At 43.5% G+C, this 19293-nt stretch overlaps 1 protein-coding gene across 3 annotated transcripts in view; it reads right to left on the reverse strand.

Annotated features, from left to right (window-relative positions):
* PIKFYVE (phosphoinositide kinase, FYVE-type zinc finger containing) overlaps positions 1-19293 on the reverse strand; it is a 1212885-nt gene that overhangs the window by 804757 nt on the left and 388835 nt on the right. The window lies entirely within an intron of this gene.

Raw genomic sequence — 19293 nt, forward strand, 5'->3', positions numbered from 1 at the left:
GCTTTAGTATAAAGAAGGAGGAGACCACCCTATCTCTGGTGCCTACAAACACCTCCTACATGGCCCGATGGAGAAAGGGTTGCTGGAGGTTTGCCCATTTGTTTGCACTCTGCTTAGAGTGGACAAATACATGGGCAGTTTTCATTGTCCGTGACAGCCATTTTCCTGAAACACCAGGCAGCAAAGAGCAGTGAAAACTGCAAAATGACACCAAAATGACACCCAAGCCATGGGAGAATTGCTCTAATAGCATGGGGGTCTTTCTTTAATTTACTTTGTTGTAGTTACTTTCCTGCTTTGGGACATTATTTTTGAAAACATAAAAAACACTTTAAGGTTTGATGCACAGCTCTGTCATGCCGATGGAGGTGCCAATCAAATTTTCAATACAATTACAGGAACCACAAGAAATGTCTTCTGGGCCAGCAGAAATCTCTATATTTGGCATGCGAACTATCCTCACAATGGCAGGAGTGAAGCACTCTGCCATGGCAACAGTACAAAACCAGCCGCCAAAATCTAAATCAGGTTTTAAGCATTTTCTTGGCACTTAAACTGAATAACAAAGGAAAATCACTGATCGCCATGGGTTAATTTATTCATTACTAATGTTGTCAATATACAATGGATGTCCCTCAGATTTTTAAAAATGCTTTTGTTGATTATAAACCTATACAATTATGTAACTAGATGTTAATTAAGGAAACACTGAACTGAAAAATATCATCTCTCTGCACGCGTCTAAGATGTTTACCTATGAATGTTCAAAACTAGTGTAACCATACTCTTCTCACAACAATACTGCTGTATTTTAATTCATATAAATCTGTCAGGATGGAGAAGCAGAAAAGTAGCTGCCAAAACATTTTTAAAAATTGATGTTCGTATCACTAAGGCAATAGAAATTTGGCAAAGCCCCCATATTTTTTTCACAAAGCTTTCTTCTGTATCAATTGAATCTCCTGTAAATTCTGGACTGTGTCATAGCCAAGTCAGAGTAAGACACAAATAGCTATGAAAAAAGCTCTGCGGAACAGCTATGTAAAGGTCAATCTAGCTGGGGCCATAACTGAAAGATCTATTAAGTACTTCAACATTCAAATAATTGAAGAACCAATTATGTTTTAATTCTTTGAAAATATTTGCATCAAACAAAACGTTGTGACGTACACATGTTATTAATGTAAACATTCCTCACCTACACTGCTCACCATTTGTGTTATGTACACCTGTGGGAGCCAAACCCCAATAATCCTCTGAACCTTAATTTTATTCAACCTCAAATTGTACATAAAGCAGTAAAGCTCTGTGAGTCTCCTCACTGATCTAGCAGTAAGAGACCTTCTTCGTCAGAACTTTGGGTAGGAGAGGTAGAGGAGTGTGAGGGATAGGGTACAGAAATCTCAAGCTCAATCCCTCGAAAAGCATCTCTGAGGAAGAATTGCCTCAAGAGCTCCCAACGTGCAAAAGTCTGGACAATGAACATTCTTGGCAGTGGCTAAAAGATCAAGACAGAGTTCTCCACATTGCTGGAAGATGCTCTGTGACAAATCTTAATGTAGTTGCTATTTGTGATTCGCTAAGCAACATTGGACAAGTTTGTCCGTCCTGGCATTTAAAGATCCTGACAGGAGATGTACAACCAGGAAAAATGCCCTGACAACCCAGCCAGTTCCAGAGGCATAGAGGCTCTTAGAACATGACACACAAACCCATCCCGCATGGCGGTGGTGTTGCTTGTACAGACCTGTAGGTGTCCTCTTGACTTTAGTGCGAAGCGAATAGCCCACAACTACAGCAGATGATGTGGAGGCGGGTTTCCACCGGAGATCAGAGTCCTCCGATCGCCACCTCTTTTTGATGGCTTCCCCAGCACAGCAATGATGCATCAATCTTGACAGTTTTGAGTGGTGTAGGGAGAAGTTTCTGACGTCACTACTAATGGAATCCAGCAACCATCACTGCAGATCTTTCATAGTCTCCTCTGACACCTGAATGGATTGGTTTCCCTTGATGGTGAGCCCACTAAGACCTCAAAACCCATAGAGGAGTCTGGATGTGCCACCTACCACTGTCCACTGGCAAGATACAGGAGGTCACAAGGCCAAGGGCCAAAGTTTGAAACAACGGGATTAGAGCCCGAATATCCTAGACTTGTTGGGGAAGAGGGAAGGCTCGCAGCAGCATGTTGTCCATGATGGCTCCAATGAAAGGGAGTCTCTGCGAGGATGTCAGGTGTGACTTTGGCACATTGATGGTAAATCTCAATGAGATCAGGTGGTTCACAACTAAGGCAGGCCCGGCTTCATCAACCAGTTGTTGAGCTATGGGATGAATGGTATCCCCAACCTCCTCAGAAACCCTGTAACCACTACCATCACTTCTGTGAACACCAGAGGGGAATGGTGAGGCCAAAGGGGAGCATAGAGAACTGGAAGTGCTTGTGGCTTACCTGAAATAGCAGGCAGCATCTGTGGGATTGCAGGAAAGGGATGAGGAAATAGGCATCCTGCAAATCCATTGTCACCATCCAAACTCCTGGATCCAGGCAAACAAAACTTGGGCCAAGGTGAGAAGCTCAAACTTGCCCTTCTTGAGAAGGAGTTCAGGGGGCAAAGATCTTAAAAAATGACTATGTTTCCTTTCCTTCTTTGGCACCAGAAAGCAGAGAGAATAACCTGCCAGTACTTTTCTGATGCCTGCACCCCTTCTACGGCTCTCTTCCCTTAGACAGCATGAACTTCTTGCTGGAAAATGGACAACTAGTCATCTGGAAACTGTTGGTGTACACGGTATGTCTGTACGGGTGGAGAGGAAGGACAGGGCATGACTGCATCGGACATTTTGGAGCACCCATTCGTCTGATGTGATGCTTTTCCACCCTTGGGGGTAAAAACGTATCCAGCCTCCAACCAGAAAACAATGCGCTGCTGAAGGTAAGCTAATGTGGTTTTGCACAAGTGGCAGGGGTTACGGTGGTTAGCAGTGAAGGACAGGGTACTGGGTAGATTGCTGCCCCTTGGGGGCCTGGACCCTGGCAGCTGGATCCCCGACCACTACACCAAAAGACTGAAAGGTCTGCTCTTGCAGTGGCAAAAGTTGTTGTGGCCTCTGCTGCAATCCTCTTCTGAAGCCTTAAAAGGAAATGGGTGGTATTGTTGAGGAAACTGCTGTATGGACCGGTGCAAGACCAAGAGAGAATGCTGTTGCCTTGTTTTAGTGCAGAGTCTGCCCTGTATCCAAAAAGACGGTTGCCTTCAAATGGAATGTTCATGAGGGACTGTGGGACATCACTAGAGAAGTCCGTTGATCGTATACATGTGTGACACTGAAGCACCATGCTTGCAACAACCGCCCTACCTAAACTGTCAGTGTCTTGGCCCAATCGAGTGATGTATTTAACCACCTCTTGGCCATCCTGAATTAGCTGTTGGGGATTTGCACAAAGGTCTTCTGGGACTGTCAGAAAGATCTAACTCACCATGTCCCACAACACATGTAACATCCCAGAAGGCAGGTCAAGTTGACAGATGATCGAAGGGCAAGGTTGTCAAGGAGAACTGTAACTATTAATATAGCGCTTACTACCCCTGATGAGGCGCTGAAACACCCAAACATTTGTGGTGGATTAGTATAAGGAAATATACATTGTTAATTTGAGCGAATGACATGTGAGTCTGTTAGTGTGATTGAACAGGATAAAGGATAGAGGAGGGAAGAGACTAGATCGTGTTACTTGGGGATTCATATTAGTTAAATTAGGTTTGGGATGTGCCAAAGAGGGAAAGAGGAGGGAGAAGTGTAGGAACAGTAGTTAGGGAGATCACTGTAGTAACATTAAGTTTGGGATAAGTCAAAGGAGGGAAGGATCTAGGAAGTGTTATTCTGGAGATTATACTAGCAGAATGATGTTTGGGTGAATCAAGGAGAGATTGAGGAGGGAAGAGTCAAGAAAGGATCTTAGGGAGATCATAGTAGCCGAATGACGTTTGGGATGTGTCAGAGAGTAGAGGTATAGGATAGACAGACAGGTGAATGGCGGGACAGAGTACTGCATTGGAGGGAATTGAAGGCTTTTTTTCCTCTTTCTACAGTAGGAGTAAAGTAATACATATATAGATGACTACCTATATGGAAAGGTTAGATATCTATAAGTGAAGTAATAAAGAGAAATTCAGTTTTTCAGGAATGCATCCATTTGCTTATACTCTCTGTCTAGTGGAGTGATCGGGAATGTGTTCAGGTTAAGTTGGCTGGTGGAAGCCTAAAACGCAAGGCTCTCTGATTTTTGGTGCTGCAAGAGGAAAGATGTGTCCCCTGGAGCTGGACTGTGCCTTCTGACTCTTTGTCTATTGACTGCAGGCAATATCCTGGCTTTGCCCAGGTGCCCAACAGGGTGTCTGTGAGGGCTTCATTCTAAAGGAGCAGTGGTTCTGAAAAGATCTGCCCTGGCTGCAACACCTGCATAAGCATATTTGTTTTAATCTGTACTGATCGGAGGTGGCATCAAAAACATCTGCGCTTCATCTAATCATTACTGTGAAAGAAGCAGATTCCACCATAGAGGAGCCAAGTAGGGAATTAAGTCCTGTATCTGGGGAGGTATTATGGCTACTGTCCTCCTGGAAGTCTAGAAACAGATTCTCATCATCACATATGTGCAATTCATCAACTCCTCTGTTGTCGTCTTGTGGGTCAGGGTCAGAAAATCTGTGTGTCAAAGGAAGCATATCAGAATGCTGAGGTTGATGTAGCGTTGACTTAGATCGAGGTTACAGTAGATTTGCTTCCGAGTCTGAAAAACTATTGGTTCACCCTCTGGCATCAGTAATGACACCCGGGAACCTGATGTGGTAGTCGGCACCTGGGTGTGATTTGGAGCAAACATTCGTCCCGAAGTCTGGATGGGTCCCGGAGCAGGGTCAAAAGGAATAATATCAGGAACAGATCCATTGGCAGTAACCTGACTGGAGGCATTCAGAGATATATGGGGCCTGATTGTGCAACAGTGGGATCCAAGGTTACTGAAAATTTGCAGCTTTGCCTCTTTAAAGGCCTGAATGTGCTGTGGCATCCGCAGACTGGATCAGGATTGATTTAAGAGTCAGTTCTGCTGTGGGAGACCAAGATCTTGAGGTATCCTGAAGAGAAGCCATGATTTAATTTTGTGGACATTTTTATTGCCTTTTTTAAAGACTTGGAGTGGAATGAAGATCTCCCTCTGGAGCGGCCTCCTCCACTTTGATTAGGATCAGACCTTCCAAGCTTTTCAATGATGCTTGGCGACAGAAACCTTTGTCTGAAGGTCAATTTATGCCAGAAGCATATACACAAGAGACAAACCTTTTGCAGGTCCGTCAACAAGATCAGTGTGTGACAACTCCCACAGGGTTAAACCCTGAAACACACTGAAAGAAAGGAACTAATAGGCGTCACAGCTAGAGGGTTTCCGTGGGCAGCACCTGAACGGGATCTCCAAACTGGAAGATATTTGGGATTATGTCCATATTCTCTCCTTTAAGCACTGAGCGGTTCCAATTACACAAGTTACTATTTTTCAGCAAAACAGATATCACATGCACTAGGAACATACATAGGACACCAAGAGGAGGAAGCGGACTGTAATCTGCCAGGGGCCAAAATGATGCTCAGCACATTGGCTTAATGCTATATTGAGGATATGTAGGGCTGTCATACTGAATATTCCATATGAGGGCAAGGACCGCTGGGAAGGGTAATGTGGGGGAACTAGACAATGACAAGTGGGGGATAATTACGGATGATTCAGTTCAGTTGCTTTCATTCGACACACTACAGCCTTGATAGGCAGTAGAGAATGTGGATGCTCGCACTGAACACGCTGCAGCAATCATGAAGAGACCTTTTATCATATGATCTGGATGTGTTCCGACATTGCCACTTAATGAAAGAGTATGACATCCTATCCAGTGTATCACACATAATGAAAATGTCACTTACCCAGTGTACATCTGTTCGTGGCATCAGTCGCAGTAGATTCGCATGTTCTGCAATAGCTCGCCATCTGGTGTTGGGCCGGAGTGTTACAAGTTGTTTTTCTTCGAAGAAGTCTTTCGAGTCACGGGACCGAGTGACTCCTCCTTTTGTCTCCATTGCGCATGGGCGTCGACTCCATCCTCGATTGTTTTTCCCCGCAGAGGGTGAGGTAGGAGTTGAATTGTAGTAATAGTGCCCATGCAATGGAGTGACTAAGTATGCACTTATTTAAGGTTGAGATGATACATATATAAATAATTGAAGGTAACTTCCAAACTGCTACAGGCTCCCGGGGAGGCGGGTGGGCACATGCGAATCTACTGCGACTGATGCCACGAACAGATGTACACTGGGTAAGTGACATTTTCAGTTCGATGGCATCTGTCGCTGTAGATACGCATGTTCTGCAATAGACTAGTAAGCAGTTATTTCCCCAAAAGCGGTGGATCAGCCTGTAGGAGTGGAAGTAGTCTGAAATAATGTCCTTAATACAGCTTGACCTACTGTGGCTTGTTGTGCGGATAACACGTCTACACAGTAGTGCTTGGTGAATGTGTGAGGCGTAGACCATGTGGCTGCCTTACATATTTCTTGCATTGGGATGTTTCCTAGAAAGGCCATGGTAGCACCTTTCTTTCTGGTTGAGTGTGCCCTTGGTGTAATGGGCAGCTGTCGTTTAGCTTTAAGGTAGCAGATTTGGATGCATTTAACTATCCATCTGGCTATACCTTGTTTTGAAATTGGGTTTCCTGCATGAGGTTTTTGAAATGCAATAAAGAGTTGTTTAGTCTTTCTGATGTTCTTTGTTCTGTCAATGTAATACATTAATGCTCTTTTGACATCTAATGTATGTAGTGCCCTTTCAGCTACGGTATCTGGCTGTGGAAAGAACACCGGAAGTTCCACTGTTTGATTTAGATGGAACGGTGAAATAACCTTTGGCAAAAATTTAGGATTGGTCCTTAGGACGACTTTATTTTTGTGTAGTTGTATAAAAGGTTCCTGTATAGTAAACGCCTGAATCTCGCTTACTCTTCTCAGGGAAGTAATGGCGATGAGAAATGCCACCTTCCAGGTTAGGAACTGTATGTCGCAGGAGTGCATGGGTTCAAAAGGTGGACCCATAAGTCTAGTTAGGACAACATTTAGGTTCCATGAAGGAACAGGTAGTGTTCTTGGTGGTATAATTCTCCTAAGGCCCTCCATGAATGCTTTAATGACTGGTATTTTATATAGGGAAGTTGAATAGGTAGTCTGCAGGTATGCAGATATTGCTGCAAGGTGAATCTTAATGGAAGAGAAAGCTAGGTTAGATTTTTGTAAGTGAAGCAAGTAACCCACTACATGTTCTGGAGTTGTGTGTAATGGTTGTATTTGATTAATATGGCAGTAGCAAACAAACCTCTTCCATTTACTTGCATAGCAGTGCCTGGTGGATGGCCTTCTTGCTTGTTTTATGACTTCCATACATTCTTGGGTAAGTTGTAAGTGCCCGAATTCTAGGATTTCAGGAGCCAGATTGCTAGATTCAGCGATGCTGGATCTGGGTGTCTGATCCTTTGGTTGTGCTGTGTCAACAGATCTGGCCTGTTGGGCAATTTGATGCAGGGTACCACTGATAGGTCTAGCAGCGTTGTGTACCAGGGTTGCCTTGCCCAAGTTGGTGCTATCAATATGAGTTTGAGTTTGCTTTGACTGAGTTTGTTTACCAGGTAAGGAAGGAGAGGGAGAGGAGGAAAAGCGTAAGCAAATATCCCTGACCAGTTCATCCATAGGGCATTGCCTTGGGATTGTTTGTGTGGGTATCTGGATGCGAAGTTTTGGCATTTTGCGTTCTCCCTTGTCGCAAACAAGTCTATCTGAGGTGTTCCCCAGAGTTTGAAATAAGTGTTCAGTATTTGGGGGTGAATTTCCCATTCGTGGACCTGTTGGTGATCTCGAGAGAGATTGTCTGCGAGTTGATTTTGTATCCCTGGTATAAACTGTGCAATTAGGCGAATTTGGTTGTGAATTGCCCAATGCCAAATTTTTTGTGCTAACATGCTTAACTGCGTGGAGTGCGTCCCTCCCTGCTTGTTTAGATAATACATTGTTGTCATGTTGTCTGTTTTGACGAGAATGTATTTGTGAACTATTATTGGTTGGAAAGCTTTTAGTGCTTGAAAAACTGCAAGAAGTTCTAGGTGATTGATATGCAGTTTTGTTTGATGTACGTTCCATTGTCCTTGTATGCTGTGTTGATCGAGGTGTGCTCCCCACCCTGTCATGGAAGCATCTGTTGTTATTACGTATTGTGGCACTGGGTCTTGGAAAGGCCGCCCCTTGTTTAAATTTATGTTGTTCCACCACAGAAGCGAGAGGTAAGTTTGGCGGTCTATTAACACCAGATCTAGAAGGTGACCCTGTGCTTGAGACCACTGTGATGCTAGGCATTGTTGTAAGGGCCTCATGTGCAGTCTTGCGTTTGGGACAATGGCTATGCATGATGACATCATGCCTAGGAGTTGTAATACCATCTTTGCTTGTATCTTTTGTGTTGGATACATGCGTTGTATGATGGTGTTGAAATTTTGAATTCTTTGTGGACTTGGAGTGGCTACTCCTTTTGATGTGTCTATTATGGCTCCCAGGTATTGTTGTACCTTGCGTGGCCGAATTTTGGATTTTGTGAAATTGACGGTGAACCCTAGTTTGAAGAGGGTTTGTATGATATGATTTGTGTGATTTGAGCACTCTATTAACGAATGGGCCTTGATTAGCCAGTCGTCTAGATATGGGAACACATGTATTTGCTGCCTTCTGATGTGTGCAGCGACTACCGCTAGACATTTGGTAAAGACTCTTGGTGCGGTTGTTAATCCGAAAGGCAGTACCTTGAATTGGTAATGTATTCCTTTGAATACAAACCTTAGGTATTTCCTGTGCGATGGGTGAATTGGTATATGGAAATAAGCATCCTTGAGGTCTAAAGTTGCCATGTAGTCGTGCAGCTTTAGCAATGGCAATACTTCTTGTAGTGTGACCATGTGGAAGTGGTCTGATTTGATGAAAGTGTTGACTACTCTGAGGTCTAGGATTGGTCTCAGTGTTTTGTCCTTCTTTGGTATCAGAAAGTACAGTGAGTAAACTCCTGTGTTTATTTGTGTGTCTGGCACTAATTCGATTGCATTCTTTTGCAATAGTGCCTGCACTTCTATCTCTAGGAGATTGGAATGGTGTGTTGTTAAATTTTGTGCTTTTGGTGGTATGTTTGGAGGGAACTGTAGAAATTCTATGCAGTAACCATGTTGGATAATTGCTAGAACCCAAGTGTCTGTAGTGATTTTCTCCCATGCTCTGTAATAATGACCTATTCGTCCCCCCACTGGTGTTGTGTGGAGGGGGTGAGTGACATGTGAGTCACTGTTTAGTAGTAGGGGTTTTGGGGCTTTGGAATCTTCCTCTATTTCTAGGGAATTGCCCTCCTCTATATTGTCCCCGAAAACCTCCTCTATACTGTCCTTGGTAACTGGACGGTGTGGCTTGTGAGGTGCTGGCTTGTGTGCTTTGACCCCGAAACCCCCCTCGAAAGGGCGTTTTACGGAATGAGCTGTAATTCCCTCTGCTCTGCGGGGAGTAGAGTGCGCCCATGGCTTTGGCAGTGTCCGTATCTTTTTTGAGTTTCTCAATCGCTGTGTCCACTTCTGGACCGAACAGTTCTTTTTCATTAAAAGGCATATTGAGAACTGCTTGTTGAATCTCTGGTTTAAATCCAGACGTTCGGAGCCATGCATGCCTTCTGATAGTTACAGATGTATTAATTGTCCGTGCAGCTGTATCTGCAGCGTCCATGGAGGAGCGGATCTGGTTGTTGGAGATGGCCTGTCCCTCCTCAACCACTTGTTTTGCCCTATTTTGGAAGTCTTTGGGCAGATGTTCAATGAGATGTTGCATCTCGTCCCAGTGGGCTCTGTCATAGCGCGCAAGTAGTGCCTGGGAGTTCGCGATGCGCCACTGGTTTGCAGCTTGTGCTGCGACTCTTTTACCAGCTGCATCAAACTTGCGGCTTTCTTTATCTGGGGGTGGTGCATCTCCAGATGTGTGAGAGTTGGCCCTTTTCCTAGCTGCTCCTACAACAACAGAGTCTGGTGGCAGCTGTGTTGTGATGAAAGCCGGGTCTGTAGGAGGCGGCTTATACTTTTTTTCCACCCTTGGTGTGATTGCCCTACTTTTGACCGGGTCCTTAAATATGTCTTTTGCGTGCCGGAGCATACCAGGGAGCATAGGCAGGCTTTGGTAGGAGCTGTGGGTGGAGGAGAGTGTGTTGAACAAGAAATCATCCTCGACCTGTTCTGAGTGGAGGCTTACGTTGTGAAATTGTGCTGCTCTAGCCACCACCTGAGAGTACGCGGTGCTGTCTTCTGGTGGAGATGGTTTTGTAGGGTATGCCTCTGGGCTGTTATCTGACACTGGGGCGTCGTATAGGTCCCATGCGTCCTGGTCTTGGTCACCCTGGCTCATGGTGGTGTGAGCTGGGGAGTGTGATGGCGTTTGTGCTGGTGAAACGTTAATCACTGGCGGAGGAGAGGGTGGTGGTGTAACTCTTTTCACCACTTTTGGTTGTGGTGCTTGTTCCGTCTGGAACTCCAACCTTCTCTTTCTCCTAATGGGGGGAAGGGTGCTTATTTTTCCTGTCCCCTGCTGAATGAAGATACGCTTTTGCGTATGGTCCGCATCAGTTGCTTGTAGCTCTTCCTCAAACCTATGCTTCTGCATTTGGGAGGTTAGCGAGTGCTCTTCTGTATAAGAGCCTGAAGCTGGGTCGCTTGCAGTTTGTTTCGGCGTCGAAACTTTGTCTGCGTGTTTTTTCGGCTCCGAGGTGACTTTTTTCCTTTTCGGGGCCGAAACCTCTCGGCGTCGATCTGTTTCGGTGCCGCTGTCTCGGCGTCGAGCCGTGTCCACACCGGCATCTCGGTGTCGAGGCTTGTCTCCAGCACTTTCTCGGTCCCGAGAAGGCTGCGTGCCGGTGTCTCGACCGGAGTCGGACGATCTCGGCACTGTTTGGGCCTTTTTCGGTGCCGACGGTCGGTCACCGATTTTATGGGTTGAGCCATGGCCTGGTGGCAGTGGCGTCCCCTGGGCCTTGTAAATGTTTCTTTGTGTGGTTTTCGACGTCTTACTCACGGTTTGTGTATCGTCGAATCCTTCGGAGTCTGAGTCTTGGATCGAGAAGGTACCTTCCTCTTCCTGTTCCTCGAACTCCCGTCGGGCTGTGGGTGCGGACGCCATTTGAAGTCTTCTGGCTCGACGGTCTCGGAGTGTTTTTCGGGACCGGAACGCACGACAGGCCTCGCAGGTGTCTTCGCTGTGCTCAGGTGACAGGCACAGGTTGCAGACCAAGTGTTGGTCTGTGTAGGGGTATTTATTGTGGCATTTGGGGCAGAAACGGAACGGGGTCCGTTCCATCGGCGTTCTTCAGCACGCGGTCGGGCCGACCAGGCCCCAACGGAGGATCGAAAAACTACCCCGAAGGGCACCGGAGCTCTTCGATCTTCGATGCGGTGTTGAATGTAAGTATGCCGATCCCGAACGCAACAATACCGACGAAAATCTTCCGAAATTAACTATTTTTTCTGTTCCGAAACTCGGAGCGACAGGAACACGTCCGAACCCGATGGCGGAAAAAAAACAATCGAGGATGGAGTCGACGCCCATGCGCAATGGAGACAAAAGGAGGAGTCACTCGGTCCCGTGACTCGAAAGACTTCTTCGAAGAAAAACAACTTGTAACACTCCGGCCCAACACCAGATGGCGAGCTATTGCAGAACATGCGTATCTACAGCGACAGATGCCATCGAACCTAATGTTCTGGACTTCAAGGTGGCTTGTTTGGGTATATGTAGGGCTGGACTGACTTTTTTTATATAGAACACTGGCAGAAACTGGCTCTGAGGTAGCCAAACTGACATTACTAGATGCTGAAGATCCGCTGTGCCATCACATCCTTGACAATTTAGTCTAGAGGCAGGACTTACTGCTGTGATGCAAAGAAGGAGATTAATAGGTGGAGGGGGTGTGCTGGCAGTTACCAGAAAATATGTGGTCCTTGGATTTCTGGTAATATGGTCACCTCAAATGGTCTATTATGCTACAAAAGGGAATTGCTGAGAAAAATCTCTGGATCCAGCCTGGCAGGTTTTCGCAACATGACAAATCTGTGGTTATAAGTGCCATCAGAAAAATATCTCTTGTAATTCTTAGAAACCAAAGTATCAACAATGCATGAAATCTTAACAAAAAACAATAACCAAATATTTTTCCCCAAATTTCTCCATCATATTTAGTTTTATCTTTTTTCTACCATCAAACCCTAATAAACACGTGAGGCAAGGACGCGGTCTTACAAAAGAGAAGCCTTGAATCACCAAGTAGCTATCTGTCCTTCCCAAAATTAAGGAATGGTTACTTCACTTCCTGTGTATCTGTCCGAAGGTTTCCCTCATGCGACATTAGCTGATACGTCCCGCCTTGAGGTAGCTCCAGATCAACACATGTCGGACTGCAGTCCTGGCCCTTTTAAACAAGCGTAACATTCAGCTTGCCTGCAGGGCTACACAATTTTTAGAAATAGTGAAAAGGCTGCATTTATTATGTTAACTGAGCCTACATGTTTATTGTTTAAAGTGCAGGTCTCCGAACAGACTAATTGCACCCTACACCTGAGCAAACACGTAGGTATTATAGGTTCAACATCAGTTAAGTGCAACCTTTAATGCTAATTTGAACACTTATTTTTCTATAGAGTTCAATTATTACGGTATTAGTTTATTTTTTTTGCTTTTGTCTAAATATGCGTTTTATGCTCAAACAATTTTCTTACTTTTAGGTTTCATGATGATATTCTAGGGTTATTGACTAGCCAGGAAATGGTCCTTAATATAAATTACAAATTTTATAATAGACCTTCTTACGGCACTATTTTATTTTTCGTTTTTTAGTTTAATATGTGTTTTATTTTATAAACTATGCACGTCGAAGTACTTCTTTGTCTGCATTGAACTTTAAATTGACTTATCATATGTTTGCATTATCAATGAGCCTCTTAAGTGTCCATCACTGTCTATAATTGCGTTGATTTTAATTAATCTGCAATATAGATTTATTCTTCTTCTTAGTTAAGCAATGTTTCCAAGCACTTGTCCTGGACAATCCAAAACAATATCACTGCATGTCTAGCAAAGGTCAAACTAACTGAAGATCTGAAGAAACCAACACCCAAAACTGAAGAACAAAACAATCACAAACTATTGTCACTCAAAAATTCACAAACAAAATCCTATGAAGCAAAGTATTAAGGCAAAGGAAAAGGCAACTACCCAAACATGAGGAACACAAGTTACTTCACTAATGGCAGTCAGGATGCAGACAGGATGCAGAACCATGAAGAAAGAGAAATACACTAATATTCAACATCAGCGAGGATTAACCGTGAGAAACAGCAAAATCAATAAATCTACCAGACCTATCAGAAGCTTATGACATGGCAGATCAAGGGATCGGACTTAAAACTTAAACTAAAATTACCTTATTCTGCTGAACTGCCTTGAACTGAATAAACTAATTCTTAACAACTAAACAAAACAAGTAAGAACAGGGTCAAATGTGTTCATTAATAAAAGTATCACCCACAGGATGATTGCTAACTTTTTGTGAGCAATAAGCAACATTTGTGTGTTGTCCAAATGGTGAGCTACAACTGCACTATAAAAGAGCATAAATCCTTCAATATGTGTCTCTTTTCTTTAAAATTGCATGCATTCCGTGGTTCTGCCCCTCTACTGATTAAAATCTCACCATCTCTCTTGAGCGCTGGAAGGCTCCTCCCTATCTTATTTAACATCTATGCCTTACATCTGATAGTTCATATTAAACCTTTTGGCTAATTAGCTCTCTCCTATGGTTATGATACTCAGATAATGAAGTGCTTAGAACAAATACTCCTCGGATTCTGCAAATACTCTTCCCCAATGGCTATTCAATCTGTAGGACTAGTTATTTCATGATTTTTTTTTTTTTTACAGCTGAAGACTAATTATGTAAAACTGCTAATGTTAAGAAAAAACACCCTAAACGAAGGTCAAAATGTCTATGACCCCCACAGTTGGCCCTGGAACCTCTATGGGATGAGTCTGTGAAACTTCTGGCTTTCTTCTGGACTCAGATCTCTATGGCATGACATATGAAATCTGTTGGGACTTATTGTTTTCTTTCATTAGCTGAAAGGTTTGAAAAAACACTCTGATTCTTTCTTCCTAACCTTCATGGGCAAGTGATTGTGTTCTCCCTAGATTAGATCTTCTCTGCACTGGCCCTTTGAAGTTATGTTCCATCATCTACGTTTCTATTCAGTGACTGATTAATTCATTCATTGAGTTCTACTGACCAGTCTCATCTCAAAGGAGAAGATGCCAGCACTGGCAATACAGAGGCAGCTTAACAAGTCCAGTGCTAAATGCTGGAAGGCAGGAGGTGCAGAAGGCATTCTGTTTCTGTCACCTTCTGTCTTGCCCCCACCTAAGTTGGTCTCCTTAAGAGAAGACACTTGAAGGCTTATGCCCTTGATTCCAGTGGAGATGTCAACAGAAAACTTACATTTTTCTTTTAGGTATGGTAACACACTATTAAGGACTATCTGGTGTCAACGAATCAAACTCTGGGATCTCCTCATCTTTGATGATTCTTCTAGACAATCCCTCAGCAAACAAGTTTCCGAATTTAGTGTTCAACTATTTCTTTGGAAGAACCCAACTGTGGTCATGATCGCTGCATTTTAATATGTTTAAATGCACAATGTGCCAATACATTTCCCTTATATACTGCTAGCTATTGAAAATGTAAGTACACTTATGAGTAATGGGTTCATTACTATACTAATTTATATTTCAATCCTTTTATAGCATGTCAAATAATATATATAGTCCATTGTAGTTCAGCTGTGGCACACTATTTGGACTTACACACTAATGTTGCTTATTACTCACCAAATGTTGGGGATCTCCCCTTCTATACATCTCTCAAGCAAACATGTACTGGGAATAGCTGAACAGAGGTGAACCAGTCAGCACAGTCTCTTCAGCATTCTAACTAAAAGAAATGCTTTCCCAGTGTAGCACTAACAAAAACACAAGACATAGCTGTAAGGATCACCTGGAAGGCAGCAATCCATGGTGCAGTAAGCAGCATGTTGCTCACAAGCTACATGCTGGGGACAACTGACTTAAGGAACGAAAGGGCTCAACTCTGTCCCTAATCACCACTATTCTTCAACATACATATTTACAATTCAGTCTCTGTGTGTGAAACCTAGTTGGGAACCAATCTAACATGACAATCAAAACTACACATTTCACTAAATGCTTGAATCATTCCCCCTCATCAAGCTGAGGGCTCCATGGTAACACTACATTAGCCCAAATTTCTCTAAATAAAGACAAAGAAAAACATTCACTTTAGTGCCATATTTACCTTATTCAAAAATACAAGATAAAAACACACTGAACTCTGCTCCGCCAGAGGGCCTCATACTTCTGATTTTCAATAGAACAAGTATGAGAGGACAAAACTGAAAGCCACTGACTGAGGAGAAGGAAGAGTCAACATGCAAAGCTACTAAAGATCCCAACGCTGGAGAACTGTAGTTATAGATAAGCAACTTTTGTTGCACCGCGGCAGCGTCCTAGGGCCGCTGCGGCGCAACATATAGGGAACGCGGCAGCCTGCGGGCAGACCGCGGGGAAGGCCGCGGCTCAGATTCAGGGTCGCGGCACACGCCGCAGCCCATTTCTCCGGCCGCCTGTTCCAGGGCAGGCGCGGCAGGATAGAAGACCCCGAGTCGGGTCTCGATCCTTGCCGCACATTTTATTAACTAACACACATCAGGGATTCCCCGGGGAACCTTCCTTGCCACCACTTACCTTTTACACGGCCAAAAGCTGTATGCTTGCACATTGCTCATTTTTATCCATGCTTTTCCCCTTCCCAGCATGCTGTTCACTTCCTCTTTTCCCTGCATGCATTTTTCCCTTTTCTTAAGAGCATGTTTTTTATTCTAGTTCTGATCTTTTTCCCAAACCAAGATGGTGGTTTTACTACTTCCTGTTTTCCACTTCCTGTTTAGGGGGGTATATAAGGGGAATCTATCTTCTTCTCATTGCATTGCAACACTCTTGTGGTGGTAGTCACGCTCCGGCTGGTTGCCTCTTGTGGCACCAGTTGTTCTTGATCTGTCTTCCGTCTCCAGAATTCCTGAACTCCAGAATCTTAAGTCCTAACGTTCTTGTGTCCTCCTTCTGTTTCAGGGAGTTCCTGTTGGAGGTTTTTTACCCTTTTGGGGTTTCTCCTCTGGGACTCCTTCTGGAGGGCACGGACTGTAGTGGCTTACTATTGTCAAACAGCACCGTGGCTACCGGAAGGGGTCTCCCCTACCTCGGCCAGAGGAGGACTTGCAGGAACCGGGGCCGCTCACCACCTCTCTCCAACCTCGACGGTAAGCCCAGGGTGAATCGTGACAACTTTTTCTTTTCCTGTATTTGCTCTGTTACAGTTTCAAAGGATTGTGTCTGAATAGCAAACAGTAGGCCAGATTGAAAATGAAGGTCATAAGTAAACAATATACAGCACTGGCAGACAAAGCACTGATTCAACACGTTATTGGACAAAAGAAGAGGGTTATCTTAACCAAAAAGATTGCAGCAAACTGACACACAATTGAGTCACCTGACCTTTCCACATTCAGGCAGAAATGTTTGACAAGAGTGGTGGCTCTTCCGTGTCACCACTCAACAAATATCAGACAACAGTGCACCTGCATACAGAGCTCAAATCTTACTAGACACCTTGTAAAATAAGCCAACAAATTTGACTTCAGTGGACAACCAGTTTTGAAATGAGAGTGCACAAAAAAACAAGGCTGTTCACCCTATGATTCCTTGTTTAGAAACCAGATATCCTCTTTGTGGAAGGCCAAATACTATGAACAATAAGTCTGATTTTCTAAAATATTAGTCAGGTCAAGAACAGGCTCATTTAAATGAAAGTCAAATGGCACCTTTGACATTAGCTTCAGAAATGCCTTTAGAATAACTGTCTTTTTAGAACCACAAATAAGGTTCCGTTCATGTAAATGCCTGGTTCTCACAGACTCTCTTGGCCACAGATGGGACCAGCAATAACGCTGTCTTCTATGTAACGTATTTGATATCTGCTTTATGTATGGGTTCAAATGGCATTTTCATGAACTGCACAAGAAAGGTTTCAGCTCCCACGATAGAGCTAAATACCTCATCAGCAGGAATACCCTAAAAAGCACTCTTACAAACTGTTTGCTGATTCTAGGAGCTTGAAAGGAAGAAGAGTCTGAGGGCTGTTGAAAACTTGGAAGACCCACCAATTTGCATTGATGGAAGACTTTTTCATCCCAGATATAACCACCTGTACTATGTAAGAAAACACTATTCGTGGTACTGAAGATAAAGGTGCAATCTAGCTTTCCTCTCTACAGAGTAGATCCTGCCAGTTGCCAAGCTGGATGCACAGAGCTTTATACAGTTTGCGAGGAACTGTAAACCAATATAGTCAACGCCACTTCTGCAGTACCAGGATTACATTGCAAGGCCCTTTTTGATCTCCCTGATTAGCCATGGATCAAGGTGAACCATGGAATACATAAACAAATATCTTCAACTATCAAAAAGAACCTCGCCGCTTGATCCTGGGGCCCACTGCTTGCTTGGAAAAAAGCAGCCTTTCTTGCTCTGAGGTATTGCAAATAGATCCAGAGTAGGATGTCTCTATAAATGAATGATCATGTCCACTAGACCTTGAATCAAATCCCACTCGGTTACAATCCTTGTTCTGCTGGGTGCATCTTCCCATCAATTGCCTTGTTCTGCTACATGTCTGCTGAGAGAGAAATACCGTGACTGATGGCCAATTGCATAAATTTTGAGACTCCTACGACAGGTTGGTAATTTGGCTCAGTCTTGCTTATTTGTGGAACATGTTGCTCAACTCTGGGAGAAAAGACTGACAACCCCGTCTAACAGATTTCAGCAAAGAAAAGTTAATGTGGAGATTTTTTTTTTTTTTTTTTTTAACTTCTTGGACCAAAGGTCTCTGGTTTGTAGGTCAAGCAAATAAACTCATCTTCCTTCTAAAGATACACCTCTTGTCTAATAAAATGGGCTGACTCAAGTTGTAAGGACATAAGTCCAGTCATAATGGATAGCGCCTTTCACCATTCTAGTGCCAACTTATTCCTGTCTGTGATTTGCACATAAAGCTCCTCCTGCAAAGGACACATTTTCAGTCTGTAGTGATAAATAACTAGAATGCACAAAGACATCAGCCCTATCAGGACTTCACGCTTGTAAACCGTAGTATTATTTAAAAGTTGATTATGTATTGTTAGGGAGTGCAGCTTCTAAAGCATCTTTTCTGAACACAAATATGCCTTCCCCTCTGGTGTATTCAGGATAACACCCAAAACATAAATGAGTTTGGTGGGCAGCAACTGTGACTTGAACATGTTTAGATATCCAAAGAGTGGAAAAGATCCAGCTATCCAGTTGTTAAAGTTCTTTCTATCTGCAATAACTCGTCTTTGATCGGCTAGCTAACCATATACAGGAAAATGTTTTTTTTTTTTTGTTTTTACTGAGAAGCTGCTATAAAGACTGTATACTTTGTAAATTACCTTAAATTGATACTTCAAAAAGCAAGCATTTGCAACGCTTGGAACTAAAAAGAAGTGTCCCTTAACTCTAGTGATGTCATTCATAACGCATCTCTTCTGATTACCAATATGCCTACCCCTCTAATATATCCAGGACAGCACCTAAAAAATAAACTGGTTTACAGGCAGCAACTGAGACTTAGACTTGTTTGGAGGCTGAAAAAGCATAAAAGATCTAGGTATGTGATTGCTAAAGTTCTGTGATGACGTTTTTGATCGGCTAGTTTTCCACATACAGAAAAATCTGTTGAATGTTATGTTTTTTTACTGAGAATGTTGCTACAGGCTCCATATACTTTGTAAACGACCTTAGTGCTGACTTTGGATTGAATATGAGCATCTTAATTTGATACTTTAAAAACAAAGTATAAGTAATCCTTGGAATTGAGGATACGTGTCCCTTAAACTTAGTGATGGCATGCATAAGCAATCTTGGAGCAATTGAAGCCCCTCCTCCATTGGGACCCTGAAGAAACATTTCTTGTACATATACTTGTTGAGCCCC

This window comes from Pleurodeles waltl, chromosome 3_1, assembly GCF_031143425.1.
Source record: "Pleurodeles waltl isolate 20211129_DDA chromosome 3_1, aPleWal1.hap1.20221129, whole genome shotgun sequence".
NCBI classification, from domain to species: Eukaryota; Metazoa; Chordata; class Amphibia; order Caudata; family Salamandridae; genus Pleurodeles; species Pleurodeles waltl.